The sequence below is a fragment of the Tursiops truncatus genome, chromosome 8 (assembly GCF_011762595.2).
Source record: "Tursiops truncatus isolate mTurTru1 chromosome 8, mTurTru1.mat.Y, whole genome shotgun sequence".
Taxonomy (NCBI): Eukaryota; Metazoa; Chordata; class Mammalia; order Artiodactyla; family Delphinidae; genus Tursiops; species Tursiops truncatus.
The window spans coordinates 86,894,904-86,918,596 of NC_047041.1; the positions used below are offsets into that span (position 1 = coordinate 86,894,904).

The 23,693-nt window shown below is 38.5% G+C and overlaps 1 long non-coding RNA gene across 1 annotated transcript in view; it reads left to right on the forward strand.

Annotated features, from left to right (window-relative positions):
• The window catches only part of LOC141279272 (uncharacterized), a 97,026-nt gene that overhangs the window by 68,128 nt on the left and 5,205 nt on the right, over nt 1-23,693 (forward strand). The window contains exons 3-4 of the long non-coding RNA XR_012333244.1: nt 7,047-7,124; nt 10,619-10,830. This is a non-coding gene — a long non-coding RNA (uncharacterized lncRNA). The remainder of the gene's footprint in view (nt 1-7,046; nt 7,125-10,618; nt 10,831-23,693) is intronic.

Below are 23,693 nucleotides of genomic sequence, written 5' to 3' on the forward strand. Positions count from 1 at the left end.
TACTCTGTATGACAGACTCTAGGTCTATCCACCTCATTACAAATTGCTCAATTTCGTTTCTTTTCATGGCTGAGTAATATTCCATTCTATATCTATATATGTGCCACATCTTCTTTATCCATTCATTGGATGATGGACACTTAGGTTGTTTCCATCTCCGGGCTACTGTAAATAGAGCTGCAATGAACATTGTGGTACATGACTCTTTTTGAATTAAGGTTTTCTCAGGGTATATGCCCAGTACTGGGATTGCTGGGTTGTATGGTAGTTCTATTTTTAGTTTTTTAACGAACCTCCATACTGTTTTCCATAGTGGCTGTAACAATTCACATTCCCACCAGCAGTGCAAGAGTGTTCCCTTTTCTCCACACCCTCTCTAGCATTTATTGTTTCTAGATTTTTTGATGATGGCCATTCTGACTGGTGTGAGATGATATCTCATTGTAGTTTTGATTTGCATTTCTCTAATGATTAATGATGTTGAGCATTCTTTCATGTGTTTGTTGGCAGTCTGTGTATCTTCTTTGGAAAAACGTCTATTTAGGTCTTCTGCCCATTTTTGGATTGGGTTGTTTGTTTTCTGTTATTGAGCTGCATGAGCTGCTTGTAAATTTCCGAGATTAATCCTTTGTCAGTTGCTTCATTTGAAAATATTTTCTCCCATGCTGAGGGTTGTCTTTTGGTCTTGTTTATGGTTTCCTTTGCTGTGCAAAAGCTTTGAAGTTTCATTAGGTCCCATTTGTTTATTTTTGTTTTTATTTCCATTTCTCTAGGAGGTGGGTTAAAAAGGATCTTGCTGTGATTTATGTCATAGAGTGTTCTGCCTGTGTTTTCCTCTAAGAGTTTGATAGTTTCTGGCCTTACATTTTTAGGTCTTTAATCCATTTTGAGCTTATTTTTGTGTATGGTGTTAGGGAGTGATCTAATCTCATACTTTTACATGTACCTGTCCAGTTTTCCCAGCACTACTTATTGAAGAGGCTGTCCTTTCTCCACTGTACATCCCTGCCACCTTTATCAAAGATAAGGTGACCATATGTGCGTGGGTTTATCTCTGGGCTTTCTATCCTGTTCCATCGATCTATATTTCTGTTTTTGTACCAGTACCATACTGTCTTGATTACTGTCGCTTTTTAGTATAGTCTGAAGTCAGGGAGCCTGATTCCTCCAGCTCCGTTTTTCGTTCTCAAGATTGCTTTGGCTATTCGGGGTCTTTTGTGTTTCCATACAAATTGTGAATTTTTTTGTTCTAGTTCTGTGAAAAATGCCAGTGGTAGTTTGATAGGGATTGCATTGAATCTGTAGATTACTTTGGGTAGTAGAGTCATTTTCACAATGTTGATTCTTCCAATCCAAGAACATGGTATATCTCTCCATCTATTTGTATCATCTTTAATTTCTTTCATCAGTGTCTTATAATTTTCTGCATACAGGTCTTTTGTCTCCTTAGGTAGGTTTATTCCTAGATATTTTCTTCTTTTTGTTGCAATGGTAAATGGGAGTGTTTTCTTGATTTCACTTTCAGATTTTTCATCATTAGTGTATAGGAATGCAAGAGATTTCTGTGCATTAATTTTGTATCCTGCTACTTTACCAAATTCATTGATTAGCTCTAGTAGTTTTCTGGTAGCATCTTTAGGATTCTCTATGTATAGGATCATGTCATCTGCAAACAGTGACAGCTTTACTTCTTCTTTTCCGATTTGGATTCCTTTTATTTCCTTTTCTTCTCTGATTGCTGTGGCTAAAACTTCCAGAACTATGTTGAATAAGAGTGGTGAGAGTGGGCAACCTTGTCGTGTTCCTGATCTTAGTGGAAAAACCCCAAAGTTAGCAGAAGGAAAAAAGGAAAAAGAAATGAAGGAAACGATAGCAAAGATCAATAAAACTAAAAGCTGGTTCTTTGAGAAGATAAACAAAATTGATAAACCATTAGCCAGACTCATCAAGAAAAAAAGGGAGAAGACTCAAATCAACGGTACATTTTCTTGAAAGAATGAAAGTCGTCTTTCTCCTGTGGTGGGGGCAATATTTTTATATATATATATATATATATATATATATATATACACACACACACACACACACACACATACATATATATGTATATGTATATATATATATGTGTGTGTGTATATATATATATATATATATGTATATATATAGTTGTCCATATATTTCCATTGATCAATGGTATTCCACCACAGATATATAATTTCTTCTTATTTTTACTTACAGATAAATAGGTCTGTTTCTGGGATCTCTATAATTTGTTTTCTTGGCCTGTTTTGTCTCTTTTTGCATCAATATCACACCGTATTAATTCTTTTAATTTATAATAATACGTACTGTTACCTGGTAATGCATGTTCTCCAAGTTCTTCCACTTCAGTATTATCTTGACTATTTATGCGCCTTTGCATTTTCATATAAATACATTAAATATAATGTATTTAGTCTTTTAATTCATGAATACTGTACACTGCTTCATTTATTTCCATCTTTTAAAATTGGTTTTATAATGTTTTGTTTTGTCATGATGCCTTGCTTTTAATTAATTTTTCCCTAGGAATTTGATATTACCTGTGATATCTCGATTGTCTCATAGAGCAGTTTAAATTATATAATTAATTATAGCTAGTATATGGAAACAAAATGGATATTTGTCTATTGACCTTATATTCAATAAGCTTGCTAAATTTATTTGTTGGTTCCAATAGGTTTTCTCTAGATATTTTTATTTTTCTATGTACACGTTCATGTCATCTGTATTGGTAGAAGTTTTAGGTCTTCCTTTCCAATCCTTATGCCTTTTATTTTGTTGTTTTGTTCTTTCTTGAATCACTGCTGTAGCTAAAATTAATGTTGAAATGTGGATTGCAAACACCCTTGTCTGTTATTGACATCTGGAGGAAGGTAATATTTTACCATTAAATGTGATGTCTGCTATAGTTGTCTGTAAATACCTTTATCAGATTCACATTGGGAAGTTCACTTGTACTCCTAGCTATAACTCATATTGACATAAAGTAATTCACATATTTATTTTTAAAAATCCATTTTTACATACTTTATCTTTTAACTATAGCATTAAGTCCATTTTCATTTCATGTAATTTGAAATATCTGACATATTCTTGATTTTTGTTTATCCTACCTGTTTTTTTTTTTTTTTTCTTATTTCTAGCTTTATTTTGGGTTCATATTTCTAGTGGCTATAGAAATTCCTGCACGCTACTCTAAGCCGTCTGTAGCCCTGGGAAGTGGTCTGCATCAGCTTCTGTGGCTCTTCTTTCACGTGAGTGAGAGTCCTGTTACAGTCCCTGGTTTCAAACACTGAGCTGACCTCTGGCTATCTCACATGGATTACTTAGTTTCTGTTGCCCCATAGACCAAACTCCCAGTTTCCTCCACCTGATTCTGAACGTAGAGGCCAGTATGTACACGGTGTAAGCTTTGCTCACACTTGGTTTCTTTTGCCTTTTGATACATATAAATGTTTATGATGTTTTTGTCCCCATCTTTTACATTCTTTCAATATTTTATTAATCATTTCTCTATCTTTGTATTTGGAGAAGAGGGTGGCTTACAACATACAATTTCAATTCTTAACTGGCATTTCTCACTCAGTTTCTACTCTCTGGATTTGCAGCAGCAGTCCAGACTAGAGATGATGATGGCTTAGACTAAAGTGGTGGCAGTGGACAGAACCGTCTTGATTTGAGATATCTATTTTGTATCAAATTTTATAAAAGTTTGTGATTGAATGTGAGTGGTGAGATACCTAGGAGTTGTAAAAATATGTCTTCCTTTTTGAGCAACTGAATAGATTTAGTATCATTATTGAAGTAGGAGAAATTGGAAGAAAGACTTTGCTTTAAGGGGGCTACAGTTCATATTTCACTTCTGGACATGTTGAGATAAAGTATCTGTGGGACACAGAAGTGGACATATCCAGCAGGTATTGGAAACATGAGAGGCTCAGTAGAAAAACCTAGTCTAGCAACAAAGTTGGGAGCTGTCAGCGTATAAATGGTACCCAAAACCATTCTCTCCAGTTGGTATTTTTGGCTCCAGTCCATTTGATTGAGTTTGCAGAGTCAGTCAAATGTATGTACTAATTCTGACCCTGTTAACTGAGCTCCCCACCTTCTGTACACAGGTCTTACAGCCACCTCCTCCATTTCACACGGTTCCTGAGCTTTCTTTTACTTAGCTATTCTTAACATTTAAAGGGTAAAGGACTTTAGAATGGCTCATAACTAAATCCAGTGAACACTGGTTGACTTATGAAGAAATGGGTATAGGACAGAACAGAGGGGGTTATCCAGATAAATATTAGGCTGGAATTTTGTCTGATTCATTATGTCTTCCAACAGCACTTGAGCTATCATTTCACATGCATATTTTTCTTTTAAATAGACAAAGTTTATGTAAAACCTTCTTTCATAATTTAAAGCTTTTTCAGAAATCAGATCTGTCATAAATATAAAGCCATATTCTCAAGAATGCAATGACTTAATTTGTGAAACTGAATAAACTAAAACTTCATTTACTGATTCTGAAGAGGCTTAAAATAAGATATACTATTCTGTGTCTCCTTATATTCAGATCCTTATTAGTGAAAACTGACAAAATTCATCTAATCAAATGGTAGGTCAGTTTTCATAGCAATATTTAAGACATAGAGTTATACTCAGAACTCTAGAAAAAATTTCAGAATGTATGATTTTGAATTCCGTCGTTACTAGTGCAATCATATTATCAATGTGTGATAGGCAAAATGATGTGGAACTCTGTAGTTACCTATAAGTGTTGGGTTGGCCAAAAGGTTCGTTCGGGTTTTTCCATAATACGTCATGGAAAAACTCGAACGAACCTTTTGACCAACCCAATGTATTTGACACTTTCAGCAGCCCTCCCCCAAAACAGAAAAGAGAACGAAGAATCAGAAAATGAAGATTTGTACCAGAATAGAAACACTAGTATTTGAGGAAAAAATGCATCTGGTTCCATACAGATGAATAAAATCTTTGATTCATAACAGTGTAGTGCTTCAAACACAAGACCCCTCTGTTATCTATACTACAAGGTACAATAATTATTTCCAAATAAATCTGAATTAGAAAAGTGAAAAATAAGGAGACTTTCTGTTTTAAAACAACGTCATGAAAAAAACCAAAAGTATCTTAATAGGAAAATTAACAGGCAAAGTCTTATCAGGTTGATTTCCTGACCTGACTTTCTGTCTCTGATATGAGGAGCTGCTCCTTGGCTCACTGGGGCTGCACCTCATTGCCTTCTGCTGAGTCTTTGCTACCAAAAGTGAAGTAATTAAGAGAATTTATTTAGTAAGTGCCATTATAATGAACAATCAGCCTCTGGATGCTGTGTTTTAAAAATTCAATAAGCTGACTTTTACTGCACTATTTTAACTCTGTTAATTAAAATAAGTGCCATTTGAGGGAAATGAGAGGTGGTTGATGGAGGTAACTGGCTTTCTGTTCTTCTTCCCTCTCCCATTCCTACCCTGGCCTATGTGAAGGGGAGATGGGCCAGAGTTGTAATAGGGATGCAGGCTACTTAATAAATGTTGAATTACATTCAGCCCTGTTCATTAGCTTAGGAGGTATTGTCAGCCAGTTAATAGAACATTAATTAAAAAGCATATTATTCAATGAGGTGAGGATCATTTTCATGTGGAAGGTTTCTGCCTATCTTTGAAGTCCAGCTAATTATCATCTTTTCATAAAAGACCAAACCTTTGTGTCATTTAATAAAATGTCTAATGACAGCAGCATGTCTAAAGGAACAATAGTGGAGGGGTGGCAACCAAATTGGCAATGTGGCTGGAAGTTAAAGAATGAAAGTATTTTTAAGTGAACTTTAAAGCTCTAAGTAAAAGAAGAAATGTGCAAGCTGAAACTATTTTCTGTTATTTTTATAGAAAATGTGCCTATAAATACTAGGCAGTTTTTGCATTTGACTAGTAGAACAATTCTTCCTTTACATTTATTTCCCAAGACATTCTATTTTACTATATTTGTGCTTTCAGAAATTCAACAAAAATGCTGCTTTCTAGATATTTTTAAAGTTTATGATACTGAAAGGAAAATACATTTCAATAAAGTTTTAAATATATTTTACATGCCTACTAAGGGAAGGACTAAATTTTAATTTTGTTCCCAAAATTGTGCAACTTGTTGCAGAAATAGAACAAGATCCTCTATCCTGTGGTGACCTACACTCTTGAAATTTTGGAAAATATACACTTCATTAGAGGTGTACTAAATTAATAGCAATTTTGACAACTTAATTTTTAAGGAAAGTTTGCTTTTAGTAGTTCATCACTGTTCAAAGTACTATACAATTAGTAGCCATGGTAAAAATAATGCTAAATTTTAGCTGTACGTATGTATAAGATAGTTATTATGCTTAATATGTACCAACACTGTCTCAGTGCTTTATAATCAATCATTGCCTCATTCAGCATTTCCAATGTCCCCATTATACAGATTAGAGAACTGAGGCAAGCTCATCCAAGGTCACAGAGATGGTACATGTCCCAGCCTGGATTCAAATCAGGCCTGTCTTTACCCCAAGCATACACTTTGAACCACCACACTCCACTGATTTAAGAAAAAAAAAAACACAATAAAACTGAAAAATTTTTACAAAGGAAAAATTTTTGTAGCTACTATCTAACCAGTTACTGCGGTTCTTTGTATTCCAAAAATTGGTCATGGTGTGAAATGATGAAATACATTTTTATAAGAAAGTGGAAACATGAGTATGAGAGGAAAAATATTCTAGAGTCAGATATAAAAATCTTAGTGCCAGATTGTCAAGCGGAAATATATTTTTTGAAAGACAGAAGAAAAAAAATACTAAAAATGCAACTGACTGTTTCTCTACAAATAACCCAGAGATATAAGTTCATCACATACAAGTACTAGTATGTAAAGTTCATGTCTTGTGAATTTAAGAGCTCCAGAGCTCTGCGTATTCCCAGATGTGCTCACCCTTCTGTCCTCTCTGGCACTTACAGCCTCATCACCACCATCTGCTCTGATGACGTGAGGACAAATACCAGCCTGCCCTCCATCCCTGTCTACAGCAGTCTCAGGTGCCCATGTCATCCCACACCCCCAGATTTTCATATTGTTCCATACATTTCCTGTTATCACCCATAGCAAAATCCTTTGTATCATCAAGCTCATGTCTGTTTCCTGCACCTTCTTTCTCTCATGGGACTCTCTCTCCTAAGGATACTGTTTCCCTTGAAGCTCTCTTAAGACATGATTATTGGTCTGCAAAACTCCTTATTCCTGGAATTAGGGTAAGTGTCCTTTGGGTCTTCGTTGCTGTTTTCAGATTCTCCCTCCTCCCCAAACCCTCTAGTTTTTAATCTCATAATCTTATGTCCTCAGAGATTTCTAACAACTACCTTACTCACTACAGTCACCTTTAGACCTTTGGATTACTCAAATTCATTCTTTACAGATTTTCATTCCAGGCTCATGGTCACTCTCTCCAATACTATTGCAGTATTAATTCGGGTGACTTCAATATCCATGTACATGACCCTTCCAATACCATGGCTTACCGGATCTTTAATTTTCTTTCTCCTGATTATTTTGTGCCACCCCCCCACCTTCGCTATTCATTTCTGTGGCTATACACTAGGCTTATCATTGACAACCTCAGTTCCTCTACAATCTTAATTTCAATCTCAATTTCAACCACCTCATCTCAGACCACCACATCCTGTCTCTTCCACTTCGCTCCTTCAAGGACCTTAATTCCAACATTTCTTTAACTGAATCAGGACTTACAATCTATTACTGCTCTCTACTTTTCACTTTTCCTTCCATGACACTCTTATTTTTAAACCAGTTTCCATCCATCCTCCACAATCATCATCACACGCTTGTCCCTCTCACCTTTCATCACATTTAACCTGAAAGATTCCAACGCTAATGAAAATCCCTGCTTACATGTACCTGATTGTTGCATCAATCAAGTGGCTGATCACTGCAGAGGAAAAACCCACACACGTGCTGACAGGTTTCATTTTAAATTTATGACACTAACCACAAATTTTCCCTTAGTGGAGCCATGTAATTGTTATATGTCCCTGCTTCATTCACTCCTCCATTCTAGATAACTATTTTATTCTTTGTCCTCAAACCTCCAAATTTTCCTACATGCTCCTCCTTCTAAACTTATGATTTGCCTTTGTACTTCACTAAAAAAAATAATTAAAAAGCCATTTTTCTGCTCCCACTATCACATCTACGTACCTCGCTGCATCTGTAACCAAAATTCTTACGTTTCCCTCATTCCCAGAAGTGGGCTCTCTGTGTTCCTAAGGCAGCCTCTTTACTTGAACACTTTTTTCTTTCCTTTTTCAACTATTCAAGGCCATGGATCCAATAATAAATCTGTTCCTTGTGTGATCAATTTTCTCTTTCAACTGGAAAACAGAAGTATAGTTTCTACACAAGCTGTGGTTTCTGCTACCAAAATATATATATTTTTATAAATACTGAGACAAAAATAAAAACCCAAGGTACCTTTTGCCTACACACTGCATTTGAGCTACCACTCCACTGCCCTGTGCTCGCTGAGAACGAAACAACACAGAGTTGAACATAATTACTGTTTCCAAGTCCTATCCTCTCTTTCTCTCTTGAACCTACTTCAATCTGGCTTTTGCTACTACTATTCCAATGATATGGCTCTTGTCAATATAACCAACGAATTCTTTGATTAATTCCCAGATCTGTCGGCAGCACTGGACACAGTTGATCCCTCCCTTCTTCTCCTTGACAAACCTTCTTCCCCTTCACAAACCTTCACACACCTTCTTCAGGGCTGCTCTAATCCCCTTCTTTCCTTCTACCTCATTCACCCTGCTTTCGATCTCCACTGCCAGATCCTCATTCATAATTCTGTGCTCTCAATGTTGAGTTGCTCCATCTCCTACAGTCCTACGGCTTTAAATAACATCTGTTGGCTTTCATTTCTGAAATCAATGTTTTCTGTCTGAGCACCTAAACTAAACTCTAGATTTGAATAATTAAATTCCGAGTCGATGGCTCCATCTAACTGCCCTCTCATACTTAACGTGTTCAAAACTACTCTTCTAATTCCCCCACCAATCTCAGTAAATGGCACTGCCACCTGTCCAGTTACTCAGGCCAAAATATTTGAAGTAGCATTTGAAGTAACTAAATACACTATATTTACTTTAAAAGCAAGTCCCATGGGTCTACCTTCAGTAACCACAATCAGAATATCTCCCTTCCTTTCTTCACCACTAACATTTTTGTCTCAGCCACCGCCATCTCTCAGCTGAATTAATACAGTGGCTCCAACTGGCTGTCCTGATTCTGCCATTTCTCTTCTCTAGTCAACCCAGCAGCCAGGATGATATTTGCAAAATGTAAGTCAGCTCATTTCATCTCTAAGCTCAAACCACCTCCCACCTCTTGGTTTCTTATATCATTCACTGAATAAACTAAAGTCCTTACGTGGCTTACTGAGCCCAATATGACCTGGCCCTATGCTACCTCTTGATTTCTTCTCATTCCACATTCCTTCTTGATCAGTCCACGTCAGTCCCACTGAAATCCCCCATAATCTTCAAATGGGCACATAGGTTCATACCTTAGGGTCTTTGTACCTGCTGTTCTCTTGGCTTGAAATGATTTTTTTCCCCCGTATAATCTCAGGACTTTATCTCGCACCTCCTTCAGGTATTTGCTCAAATATCTTCACATCAGTGAAGCATTTCCTCAACATCTTATTTAAAATTGCAATCCTCTTGCCATATCACTCTCTATCTGCTTTATTTGTTGCACTTCACCAGTTCACTATTTGATAAACCTTGTATTTTATCTTTTAAAAAACTGTTGGTCTCCCTTCTATTAGCATTTATAATTCATGAATCAAGTATCTTTCTTTTGTTAACTGTTATATTCCCAGTACCTAAAACAATGCCTGATAGACAGAAGTTTAGTAAGTATTCATTTAGTAAATATGATGGTACCAGTCAGTTCAAAATTCCTTTCTGGGACTATCACCAACAGTACGGATGAGAGGTGGGAGTAGAAAGACACTGAGAAGAGAAATGTTCTATCTCTCGGTAATGTTACCTAGAGAGTGAAATGAGTGCCTAGATACAAAAACACAGTTTTGTGGAGCTCTGCTTTAACAGCCCAGAAATGAAATAAAAATTTGAATTTTCAATGAAATTTCAAAAGAAAAAATTTCGAATGAATTTTCAAAAGAAAAGAAATCTTTTTACAAACTAGTTTTGGGCCAGCAGCAGTGTTTCCCCAAAAGTATTCTATTTGAAAATATTATAGGAACTTTTACCAGGCGTTAACTACGAGAGGGATTCGATAGTACACAGCCTTGAGAAAAACTGATAGGTAAATATCTATAACCATGTGATAGTTACTGTGATTATATATACATATATATGCTATGGAAAATATAAAAATATATATTATATATATGCTATGGAAGAGCATGAGTTTTAAAAAAAGATAGCATTCCACAGGGAGGGATGGCAGAACATATTCTAAAATACTTACTTTTTCTTCTTACCAGGTCCTTCCCTACCAGCCCCTCCCTGAAAGGAGGATTATCGTTCCTTCCCCACTGATGTTACATTTGGCCACACGACTTGCTTTGTACAGAGAAATATGAGTGGAAGTCGTGTGTTCCACTTCTCAGCAGAAGACTTAGGAGCCATCCTATGGTTCAGCCATCTCTGTTTTAACTGTTCCATGAGACTGTCGTGAACCAGACAAGAAAAAGAGGTATTTATTCCTTCAGTGTTCGTCTTAGATGTTCAAGCTGAGCCACAGCTTACATACAACTGACCCATGATAGACACAAACATGAACACAAAATTTTAAAGTTTTGGGGGGAGTGATCAAGATGGTAGAGTAGTAGGACATGATGCTTACTTCCTCCCACAAATACATCAAAAATACATCTACATGTGGAACAATTCTCATAGAATATCTACTGAATGGTGGCAGAAGACCTCAGACCTCTGAAAGGGCAAGAAAATCTCCATGCAACTGGGTAGAACAAAAGGAAAAAGAAAAGAAAAAAAAAGAAACAGGACAAAGGACTTAGGATAGGACCTGCATCCATGGGAGGAAGCTGTGAAAGAGGAAAAGTTCCTGCATCCTGGGAAGTCCCCTCACCAGCAGAGAGAACAGCTGGGACAGAGGGGAAGTTGGGGAGCCTCGGTGGAGAATACAGCAACTGGTTTGAAGCAGCTAGAACGGAGGAAGACCTGCACAGAAGGTCAGTGCCACCACTCTGCACTCCCCAGCCTGAGACACACGTCTACCGGTACAGGCGGGAGCTGGGTGCAGAAGCTCAGGCTTTGGAGATCAGACGCGGGGAGAAGACTGGTGTGGGCTCCATGGAAACAGCCTGAAGGGGCTGGAATCTGGTGCAGCTGTGCCTGAGGGTGTACACAGAGGAAGCCTGGGCCACCTTAGAGGCCAGGCTCCATTGTGTGAGCAGTGCACAAGGAGAGGGGCAGGGCAGGACCCGCTTTTACAGCCTTTTTCCCTCAGCGAGCTCTCAGGCTGCAGAATACCACTGACACAGCTCCAGGAATGGTCCCACACCACCGCCCCTGCCCACTGGGCTTCAGGAGCCACTGTGAGCCACCCAGGAGCGGTTGCAAGCTGCTGTCACTGCCCCCCACCCCCCCAGACTACAGGAGCAGTCTCAAGCCACCACCACTCCCATCACATGCTCTGGGGGTGCATGTAAGCTGCCACCACTGCCGAGAACCCCAGGACCAGCCACTGCATCTGCACACCCTCTGTCAAGGGGATAACAGCCAGCACATGCTGAGGTAAGAGGCAACAGGCATCCATACTAAAAAGATCCTTCACACCAAAACTATTAAGCCCACATAAGCTACACAGGGATGCTTCCACATATAAATAGACCTCCAAGACCACAGTAGATAATTGCTTCTCCTAAGCACACAGAGTAAGAGAAATATAAGTAAAATGAAATAGCAGAGGAACGATTCCCGGTTAAAAGACCAACAGAATTCCCCTGGAAGAACAAACAATGAAACAGACCTCTGCAGCCTAACAGACACCAATTTCAAAAAGGAGATAATGAAAATATTGAATGAATTATGAAAGGCTGTCAGCAGAACGGCAGAGTACTGTAAAAAGGAACTAGAAACTGCAGAGGAACCAAGAAAAATTAGAAAACTCATTTGCCAAGATGAAAACTGAACTAAAGGCAATGAATAGCAGAATAAATATTGCAGAACGAATAAGTGACCTGGAAGACAGAATGATGGACATCACTTAATCAGGACAGCAGACAGAAAGGCAAATGAAAAAAAAAATGAAAGCAATATAAGAGACCTATGGGGTAATAAAAAGCATGCCAATCTACACATAATAGGGATTCCTGCAGGGGAAGAAAGAGAAAAGGGGATCAAAAATGCATTTGAAGAAATTATGGCTTAAAACTTCCCAAACCTAAAAAAGGAAGCATATCAAGGTACAGGAAGCACAGAGGGTCCCAGACAATGTAAACCCAAACAGACCTACACCAAGAAATAATATAATAAAAATAGCAAAAGTTAAAGACAGGATTCTAAAGGCAGCAAGAGAAAAAGAAAGAGTTAATTAAAAGGGGACCCCCATAGGCTATCAGCTGATTTCTGTACAGAAACACTGCAGGCCAGAAGGGAGTGGCAAGATATATTCAAGTCCTGAAAGGGAAAAATCTTCAGCCTAGGATACTCTATCCAGCAAGATTATCATTTACAATAATATAAGGAGAGAGGAAGAATTTCTCAGACAAGCAAAAACTAAAATACAGCAATACAAAACCTGTCCTAAAGGCAATAGTGAAGGGTCTTCTCTAAATAGAAAAGAATATATAGGAAAGAGAAAATCACAATGGTCAAGCAAATCACCTAAATAAGGCAGTACAAATGAAATTTCTGTCAAAGTGATAACCACAACAAACAGCAAAAGAATGAACATGAAGATGTAAAAGAGGACATCAAAATCATAAAATGTGGGGGAGGAGAATAACAAAATGTAGATTTTTCTTCATTTCCTAGAATGTGTATGAGCCTGTATGACTACCGGTCTAAGGCAAGGAGATATAGGATGGGGTTAACATACTTGAAAAACAGGATAACTACATATCAAAAACATAGAATAGATTCACAAAAACCAAGAAGAAGAGGACATAACTGTAATACAAGAGAAAATCATCAAACCACAAAAGGAAAAACAAAGAAAAAGGGACAAAGAAGAAATATAAAATGGGAAAACAAGGTTAAAATGGCAGTAAATACTATCTATCATGAAACAGGAGGGAAGTGGGGGCAGGGTACAACCTTTAAAAGAATGACATAGGACAAGACAAACTGTTTAGAACCAAATAGGTCCAAGATGGCAGACTTCCACTAGAGTCAACTTCCACTAGACCTTGAGCCTCAGTATATGCTCATTGTAATACATCAGCAAGCTAAATGACACACCCACAGGTGCCATGACTGTTCCATAAAGGTCAAAAAGTGGGTGGTGGCCCAGTTCCTGGAAAGTCCCACCCCTTCCCCAAAATAGCTGGAATACTCTTCCCACTCATTAGCCTATGAAATTACCCACCCCTATAAAAACTAACAACCCCATACCCTGGGGCCGCTCTTGCCTTCTGAGATGGTCCACACTCTGTGGAGTGTGTTTCTCCCTAAATAATCTACTTCTTACCTATCAAGAAAAAAATTACCTTAAATGTCAGTGGACTAAATGCTCCAATCAAAAGACACAGAGTGGCAGACTGGATTAAAAAACAAGAGCCTACAATATGCTGCCTACAAGAGACCCACTTTAGGGCAAAGGACACACATAGATTGAAAGTGAGGGGATGGAAACAGATATTTCATGCAAATGAAAATGACAAGAAAGCATTTGCCCTAAAGTGGGTCTCTTGTAGGCAGCATATTGTAGGCTCTTGTTTTTTAATCCAGTCTGCCACTCTGAAAGCAAGGGCTGCAATAGTCATGTCAGACAAAATAGACTTTAAAACAAAGGCCATAAAGATAAAGGAGGACACTATATAATAATAAAAGGATCAATATAAGAGGAAGATTTTATACTCAACAACATATATGCACCTAATATAGGAGCTCCCAAATACATAAAACCAATACTAACAGACAAAATGGGAGAAACTGACAGGAATACAATAATACTAGGAGACTTTAACACCCCACTCACATCAATGGACAGATCTTCTGGACAGAAAATCAGTAAGGCAACAGAGGTCCTAATAGAACAGTTAGACTTATTTGCTATTTTCAGAACATTACATCCAAAAAGGAAGAAAAAAAACAAAACCAGAATACACATTGTTTTCAAGCGCACATGGAACATTATCTAGGGTTGATCACATACGAGGGGGGCACAAAACAAGCCTCAACAAATTTAACAGTACAGAAATTATCTCAAGCATCTTTTCTGACCACACAGTGTGAAACTAGAAATCAACCATGGAAAAAGAAATGAGAAAAGAATGATTACATGGAGACTAAACAACATGCTTCTAAAAAACAAAGGGTCAACAAAGAAATCAAAGAGGAAATTAAAATATACCTTGAGAGAAATGACAATGAAAACAAAACCATACAAAAATCTATAGGATGCAGCAAAAGCAGCTCTTAGAGGGAAGTTCATAATGATACAGGCCTTCCTCAAAAAAAGAAAAAAATCTCAAAAAACCTAAGCTACCACTTAAATTATAGGGGGGTGCCGGGAAGATGGCGGAAGAGTAAGACACAGAGATCACCTTCTTCCCCACAGATACACCAGAAATACATCTACACGTGGAACAACTCCTACAGAACACCTACTGAATGCTGGCAGAAGACCTCAGACCTCCCAAAAGGCAAGAAACTCCCCACGTACCTGGGTGGGGCAAAAGAAAATCAAGAAAAAACAGACAAAAGAATAGGGACGGCACCTGCACCAGTGGGAGGGAGCTGTGAAGGAGGAAAGGTTTCCACATACTAGGAAGCCCCTTCGCGGGCAGAGACTGTGGGAGGCGGAGCTTCAGAGCTGCGGAAGAGAGCACAGCAATGGGGGTGCGGAGGGCAAAGCGGGGAGATTCCCGCACAGAGGATTGGTGCAGACCAGCACTCATCAGCCCAAGAGGCTTGTCTGCTCACCCGCCAAGGTGGGCGGAGCTGCGAGCTGAGGCCCGTGCTTTGGTCGGAGCGCAGGGAGAGGACTGGGGTTGGCTGCGTGAACACAGCCTGAAGGGGTTAGTGCACCACGGCTAGCCAGGAGGGAGTCCGGGAAAAGGTCTGGAGCTGCCAAAGAGGCAAGCGACTTTTTCTTCCCTCTGTTTCCTGGTGTGCGAGGAGAGGGATTTAAGGGCACTGCTTAAAGGAACTCCAGAGACGGGCTCGAGCCGCGGCTATCACCGTGGACCCAGAGACAGGCACGAGCCGCGGCTAAAAGTGCGAACCCCAGAGACGGGCGCGAGCAGCGGCTAAAAGCGTGAACCCCAGGGATGGGCACGAGCCGTGGCTAAAAGCTCGAACCCCAGGGACGGGCGCGAGCCGCGGCTAAAAGCGCGGACCCCAGAGACAGGAATGGGACGCTAAGGCTGCTGCTGCCGCCACCAAGGGGCCTGTGTGCGAGCACAGGTCACTATCCACACCCTGGGAGCCTGTGCAGCACTCCACTGCCAGGTTTCCGGGATCCAGGGACAACTTCCCCGGGAGAACGCACGGCGCGCCTCAGGCTGGTGCAACATCACGCTGGCCTCTGCTGCCGCAGGCCCGCCCCGCACGCCGTGCCCCTCCCTCCACCTGGCCTGAGTGTGCCAGAGCCCCCGAATCAGCGGCTCCTTTAACACCGTCCTGTCTGAGCAAAAAACAGATGCCCTCCAGCAACGTACATGCAGAGGCGGGGCCAAATCCAAAGCTGAGCCCCTGTGAGCTGTGAGAACAAAGAAGAGAAAGGGAAATCTCTCCCAGCAGCCTCAGAAGCAGCAGATTAAAGCTCCACAATCAACTTGATGTACCCTGCATCTGTGAAATACATGAATAGACAACGAATCATCCCAAATTGAGGAGGCGGACTTCGCGAGCAAGATCTATGATATTTTCCTCTTTTCCCCTTTTTGTGAATGTGTATGTGTATGTTTCTGTGTGAGATCTTGTCTGAATAGCTGTGCTTCCACCATTTGTCCTAGGGTTCTATCCGTCCATTGTTATGTTTTTTTAAATTTTTTTCTTAATAATTTTAATTTTAATAACTTTATTATACTTTACCTTCTTTCTTTCTTCTTTCCTTCCTTCCTTTCTTTCTTTCCTTCCCTCCTTTAGACAACGAATCATCCCAAATTGAGGAGGTGGACTTTGAGAGCAAGATTTATGATTTTTTCCCCTTTACCTCTTTTTGTGAGGGTGTATATGTATCCTTCTGTGTAAGATTTTGTCTGTATAGCTTTGCTTCCACCATTAGTCCTACGGTTCTATTTGTCCCTTTTTCATTTCTAAATAATTATTTTTTAATTCAATAACTTTATTATACTTTGTTTTTTTTTTTTACTGTATCTTCTTTCTTTCTTTTTTCCTTCCCTCCTTTCTTCCTCCCTCCCTCCCTCCCTCCTTCCTTCCTTCCTTCCTACTTGTAACTAATTCTAATTTTTCTCCCTTTTATTCTGAGCTGTGTGGACGAAAGGCTCTTGGGGCTCCAGGCAGGAGTCAGTGCTCTGCCTCTGAGGTGGGAGAGCCAATTTCAGGACACTGGTCCACAAGAGACCTCCCAGCTCCACATAATATCAAACGGCGAAAATCTCCCAGAGATCTCCATCGTAACACCAGCACCCAGCTTCATTCAATGACCAGCAAGCTACAGTGCTGGACAACCTATGCCAAACAACTAGCGAAACAGGAACACAACCCCACCCATTAGCAGAGAGGCTGCCTAAAATCATAAGTCCACAGACACCCCAAAACACACCACCAGATGTGGACCTGCCCACTAGAGAGACAAGATCCAGCCTCATCCACCAGAACACAGGCACTAGTCCCCTCCACCAGGAAGCCTACACAACCCACTGAACCAACCTTAGCCACTAGAGACAGACATCAAAAACAACGGGAACTATGAACCTGCAGCCTTCAAAACAGAGACCCCAAACACAGTAAGATAAGCAAAATGAGAAGACAGAAAAACACAGCAGATGAAGGAGCAAGATAAAAACCCACCAGACCTAACAAATGAAGAGGAAATAGGCAGTCTACCTGAAAAAGAATTCAGAATAATGATAGTAAAGATGATCCAAAATCTTGGAAACAGAATGGAGAAAATACAAGAAACGTCTAACAAGGACCTAGAAGAACTAAAGATGAAACAAGCAATGATGAACAACACAATAAATGAAATTAAAAGTACTCTAGATGGGATCAATAGCAGAATAACTGAGGCAGAAGAACGGATAAGTGACCTGGAAGATAAAATAGTGGAAATAACTACTGCAGAGCAGAATAAAGAAAAAAGAATGAAAAGAATTGAGGACAGTCTCAGAGACCTCTGGGACAACATTAAAAGCATCAACATTCGAATTATAGGGGTTCCAGAAGAAGAAGAGAAAAAGAAAGGGACTGAGAAAATATTTGAAGAGATTATAGTTGAAAACTTCCCTAATATGGGAAAGGAAATAGTTAATCAAGTTCAGGAAACACAGACAGTCCCATACAGGATAAATCCAAGGAGAAATATGCCAAGACACATATTAATCAAACTGTCAAAAATTAAATACAAAAAAAGCATATTAAAAGCAGCAAGGGAAAAACAACAAATAACACACCAGGGAATCCCCATAAGGTTAACAGCTGATCTCTTAGCAGAAACTCTGCAAGCCAGAAGGGAGTGGAAGGACATACTGAAAGAGATGAAGGAGAAAAACCTGCAACCAAGATTACTCTACCCAGCAAGGATCTCATTCAGATTTGATGGAGAAATTAAAACCTTTACAGACAAGCAAAAGCTGAAAGAGTTCAGCACCACCAAAGCAGCTTTACAACAAATGCTAAAGGAACTTCTCTAGGCAAGAAACACAAGAGAAGGAAAAGACCCATAATAACAAACCCAAAACAATTTAGAAAATGGGAATAGGAACATACATATTGATAATTACCTTAAATGTAAGTGGACTAAATGCTCCCATCAAAAGACAGATTGGCTGAATGGATACAAAAACAAGACCCATATATATGCTGTCTACAAGAGACCCACTTCGGACCTAGAGACACATACAGACTGAAAGTAAGGGGATGGAAAAAGATATTCCATGCAAATGGAAACCAAAAGAAAGCTGGAGTAGCAATTCTCGTATCAGACAAAATAGACTTTAAAATAAAGACTATTACAAGAGACAAAGAAGGACACTACATAATGATCAAGGGATCGATCCAAGCAGAAGATAAAACAATTGTAAATATTTATGCACCCAATATAGGAGCACCTCAATACATAAGGCAAATACTAACAGCCATAAAAGGGGAAATCGACAGTAACACATTCATGGTAGGGGACTTTAACGCCCCACTTTCACCCATGGACAGATCATCCAAAATGAAAATAAATAAGGAAATACAAGCTTTAAATGATACATTAAACAAGATGGACTTAATTGATATTTATAGGACACTCCATCCAAAAACAACATAATACACATTTTTCTCAAGTGTTCATGGAACATTCTCAAGGATAGATCATATCTTGGGTCACAAATCAAGCCCTGGTAAATTTAAGAAAATTGAAATTGTATCAAGTATCTTTACCGACCACAACGCCATGAGACTAGATATCAATTACAGGAAAAGATCTGTAAAAAATACAAACACATGGAGGCTAAACAATACACTACTTAAAAACGAAGTGATTACTGAAGAAATCAAAGAGGAAATAAAAAAAAATACCTAGAAACAAATGACAATGGAGACACAATGACCAAAAAACCTATGGGATGCAGCAAAAGCAGTTCTAAGAGGGAAGTTTATAGCAATACAAGCCCACCTTAAGAAGCAGGAAACATCTTGAATAAACAACCTAAACTTGCACCTAAAGCAATTAGAGAAAGAAGAACAAAAAAACCCCCAAAGTTAGCAGAAGGAAAGAAATCATAAAAATCAGATCAGAAATAAATGAAAAAGAAATGAAGGAAACTATAGCAAAGATCAATAAAACTAAAAGCTGGTTCTTTGAGAAGATAAACAAAATAGATAAACCATTAGCCAGACTCATCAAGAAAAAAAGGGAGAAGACTCAAATCAATAGAATTAGAAATGAAAAAGGAGAAGTAATAACTGACACTGCAGAAATAAAAAAGATCATGAGCGATTACTACAAGCAACTCTATGCCAATAAAATGGACAGTCTGGAAGAAATGGACAAATTCTTAGAAATGCACAACTTGCCAAGACTGAATCAGGAATAAATAGAAAATATGAACAGACCAATCACAAGCACTGAAATTGAAACTGTGATTAAAAATCTTCCAACAAACAGAAGCCCAAGACCAGATGGCTTCACAGGTGAATTCTATCAAACATTTAGAGAAGAGCTAACACCTATCCTTCTCAAACTCTTCCAAAATATAGCAGAGGGAGGAACACTCCCAAATTCCTTCTATGAGGCCACCATCACCTTGATACCAAAACCAGACAAGGATGTCACAAAGAAAGAAAACTACACGCCAATATCACTGATGAACATAGATGCAATAATCCTCAACAAAATACTAGCAAAGAGAATCCAACAGCACATTAAAAGGATCATACACCATGATCAAGTGGGGTTTATTCTAGGAATGCAAGGATTCTTCAATATACGCAAATCTATCAATGTGATAAACCATATCAACGAATTGAAGGAGAAAAACCATATGATCATCTCAATAGATGCAGAGAAAGCTTTTGACAAAATTCAACACCCATTTATGATAAAAACCCTGCAGAAAGTAGGCATAGAGGGAACTTTCTTCAACATAATAAAGGCCATATATGACAAGCCCACAGCCAACATCATCCTCAATGGTGAAAAACTGAAAGCATTTCCAGTAAGATCAGGAACAAGACAAGGTTGCCCACTCTCACCACTCTTATTCAACATAGTTTTGGAAGTTTTAGCCACAGCAATCAGAGAAGAAAAGGAAATAAAAGGAATCCAAATCGGAAAAGAAGAAGTAAAGCTGTCACTGTTTGCAGATGCCATGATACTATACATAGAGAATCCTAAAGATGCTACCAGAAAACTACTAGAGCTAATCTATGAATTTGGTAAAGTAGCAGGATACAAAATTAATGCACAGAAATCTCTGGCATTCCTATATACTAATGATGAAAAATCTGAAAGTGAAATCAAGAAAACACTCCCATTTACCATTGCAACAAAAAGAAGAAAATATCTAGGAATAAACCTACCTAAGGAGACAAAAGAAGTATATGCAGAAAATTATGAGACAGTGATGAAAGAAATTAAAGATGATACAAATAGATGGAGAGATATACCATGTTCTTGGATTGGAAGAATCAACATTGTGAAAATGACTCTACTACCCAAAGCAATCTACAGATTCAATGCAATCCCTATCAAACTACCACTGGCATTTTTCACAGAACTAGAACAAAAAATTTCACAATTTGTATGGAAACACAAAAGACCCCGAATAGCCAAAGCAATCTTGAGAACGAAAAACGGAGCTGGAGGAATCAGGCTCCCTGACTTCAGACTATACTAAAAAGCTACAGTAAGCAAGACAGTATGGTAGTGGCACAAAAACAGATAGATCAATGGAACAGGATAGAAAGCCCAGAGATAAACCCACGCACATATGGTCACCTTATCTTTGATAAAGGTGGCAGGAATGTACAGTGGAGAAAGGACAGCCTCTTCAATAAGTGGTGCTGGGAAAACTGGACAGGTACATGTAAAAGTATGAGATTAGATCACTCTCTAACACTATACACAAAAATAAGCTCAAAATGGATTAAAGACCTAAATATAAGGCCAGAAACTATCAAACTGTTAGAGGAAAACATAGGCAGAACACTCTATGACATAAATCACAGCAAGATCCTTTCTGACCCACCTCCTAGAGAAATGGAAATAAAAACAAAAATGGGACCTAATGAAACTTCAAAGCTTTTGCACAGCAAAGGAAACCGTAAACAAGACCAAAAGACAACCCTCAGAATGGGAGAAAATATTTGCAAATGAAGCAACTGACAAAGCATTAATTTCCAAAATTTACAAGCAGCTCATGCAGCTCAATAACAAAAAAACAAACAACCCAATCCAAAAATGGGCAGAAGACCTAAATAGACATTTCTCCAAAGAAGATATACAGACTGCCAACAAACACATGAAAGAATGCTCAACATCATTAATCATTAGAGAAATGCAAATCAAAACTACAATGAGATATCATCTCACACCAGTCAGAATGGCCATCATCAAAAAGTCTAGAAACAATAAATGCTGGAGAGGGTGTGGAGAAAAGGGAACACTCTTGCACTGCTGGTGGGAATGTGAATTTGTTCAGCCACTATGGAGAACAGTATGGAGGTTCCTTAAAAAACTACAATTAGAACTACCATATGATCCAGCAATCCCACTACTGGGCATATACCCTGAGAAAACCAAAATTCAAAAAGAGTCATGTACCAAAATGTTCATTGCAGCTCTATTTACAATAGCCAGGACATGGAAGCAACCTAAGTGTCCAACAACAGATGAATGGATAAAGAAGATGTGGCACATATATACAATGGAATATTACTCATCCGTAAAAAGAAACGAAATTGAGCTATTTGTAATGAGGTGGATAGACCTAGAGTCTGTCATACAGAGTGAAGTCAGAAAAAGAAAGACAAATACCGTATGCTGACACATATATATGGAATTTAAGAAAAAAAATGTCATGAAGAACCTAGTGGTAAGACAGGAATAAAGACACAGTCGTACTGGAGAATGGACTTGAGGATATGGAGAGCGGCAAGGGTGAGCTGTGACAGGGCGAGAGAGAGGCATGGACGTATATACACTAACAAACGTAAGGTAGATAGCTAGTGGGAAGCAGCCACATGGCACAGGGATATCGGCTCGGTACTTTGTGACCGCCTGGAGGGTTTGGATAGGGAGGGTGGGAAAGAGGGAGAAGCAAGAGGGAAGAGATATGGGAACATATGTATATGTATAACTGATTCACTTTGTTATAAAGCAGAAACTAACACACCATTGTAAAGCAATTATACCCCAATAAAGATGTTAAAAAAATTAAACAAAGATGAACAAACAAAACCTAAAGTCAGCAGAAGGAAGGAAATAATAAAGATCAGAGAGGAAATAAAATAGAGATTTAAAAAATCGAAAAATGTCAATTAAAAAAAGAGCTGGTTCTTTGACAGGGTAAACAAGATTGACAAACCTCTGGCCAGGCTCACCAAGAAGAGAGAACCCAAATAAACAAAATAAGAAAGGAAAAATGAGACATAAAAACTGATACCGCAGAAATACAAAAAGCCATAAGGGAATGCTATGCACAACTATATGCCAACAAATTTGGCAACATAGAAGAAATGGATAATTTTCTAGAAACATACAGCCCACCAAAGTTGAATCAAGAAGAAATAGGTAATTTGAACAGACTGATCACTAAAGGTGAAATAGAATCTGTAATTTAAAAATGACCTACCGACAAAAGTCCAGGACCATATGGCTTCACAGGCAAATTCTACCAAACATACAAAGAACTTATACCAATCCTTCTCAAACTTTTCCAAAAACTGAAGAGGAGGGAACACTCCCGAAGACATTCTATGAAGCCACCATCATCCTGATACTAAAACTAGGAAAAGACACCATCAAAAAAGAAAATCACAAGCCAATATCTTTGATGAATATAGATGCAAAAATTCTCAACAAAATATTAGCAAACCAAATCCAACAACACATAAAAAAGATCATATGCCATAACCATGTGGGATTCATCCCAAGTTCACAAGGATGGTTCAACATACACAAATCAATCAATGTGATACACCACATAGACAAAAGACAAAAACCACATGTCATCTCAATAGACACAGAGAAAAGCATTTGACAAAATTCAACATCCACTCATGATAAAAACTCTTACCAAAGCGAGTACAGAGGGAACATATCTCAACATAGTAAAAGCCATTTATGACAAACCCACAGCCAACATAATACTCAACAGTGAAAAGCTTAAAAGTGTTCCTGCTAAAATCTGGAACAAGACAAGGATGCCCACTCTTACCACTTCTACATAGTATTGGAAGTCCTAGTGACAGCAATCAGACAAGAAGAAAAAAATAAAAGGTATCCAAATTGGAAGCGAAGATGTACCACTGTCCTTATATGCAGATGACATGATACTCTATATAGAAAGCCCTAAAGACTCCACACAAAAACTACTAGAACTGATCAATGAATTCAGCAAAGTAGAAGGATACAAGATTAACATACAGAAATCTGTTGCATTTCTTTACACTAACTATGAAATATCAGAAAGGGATATGTAAAAAAAAAAAAACCTTTCAAAATCACACCCCCCAAAATAAAATACTTAG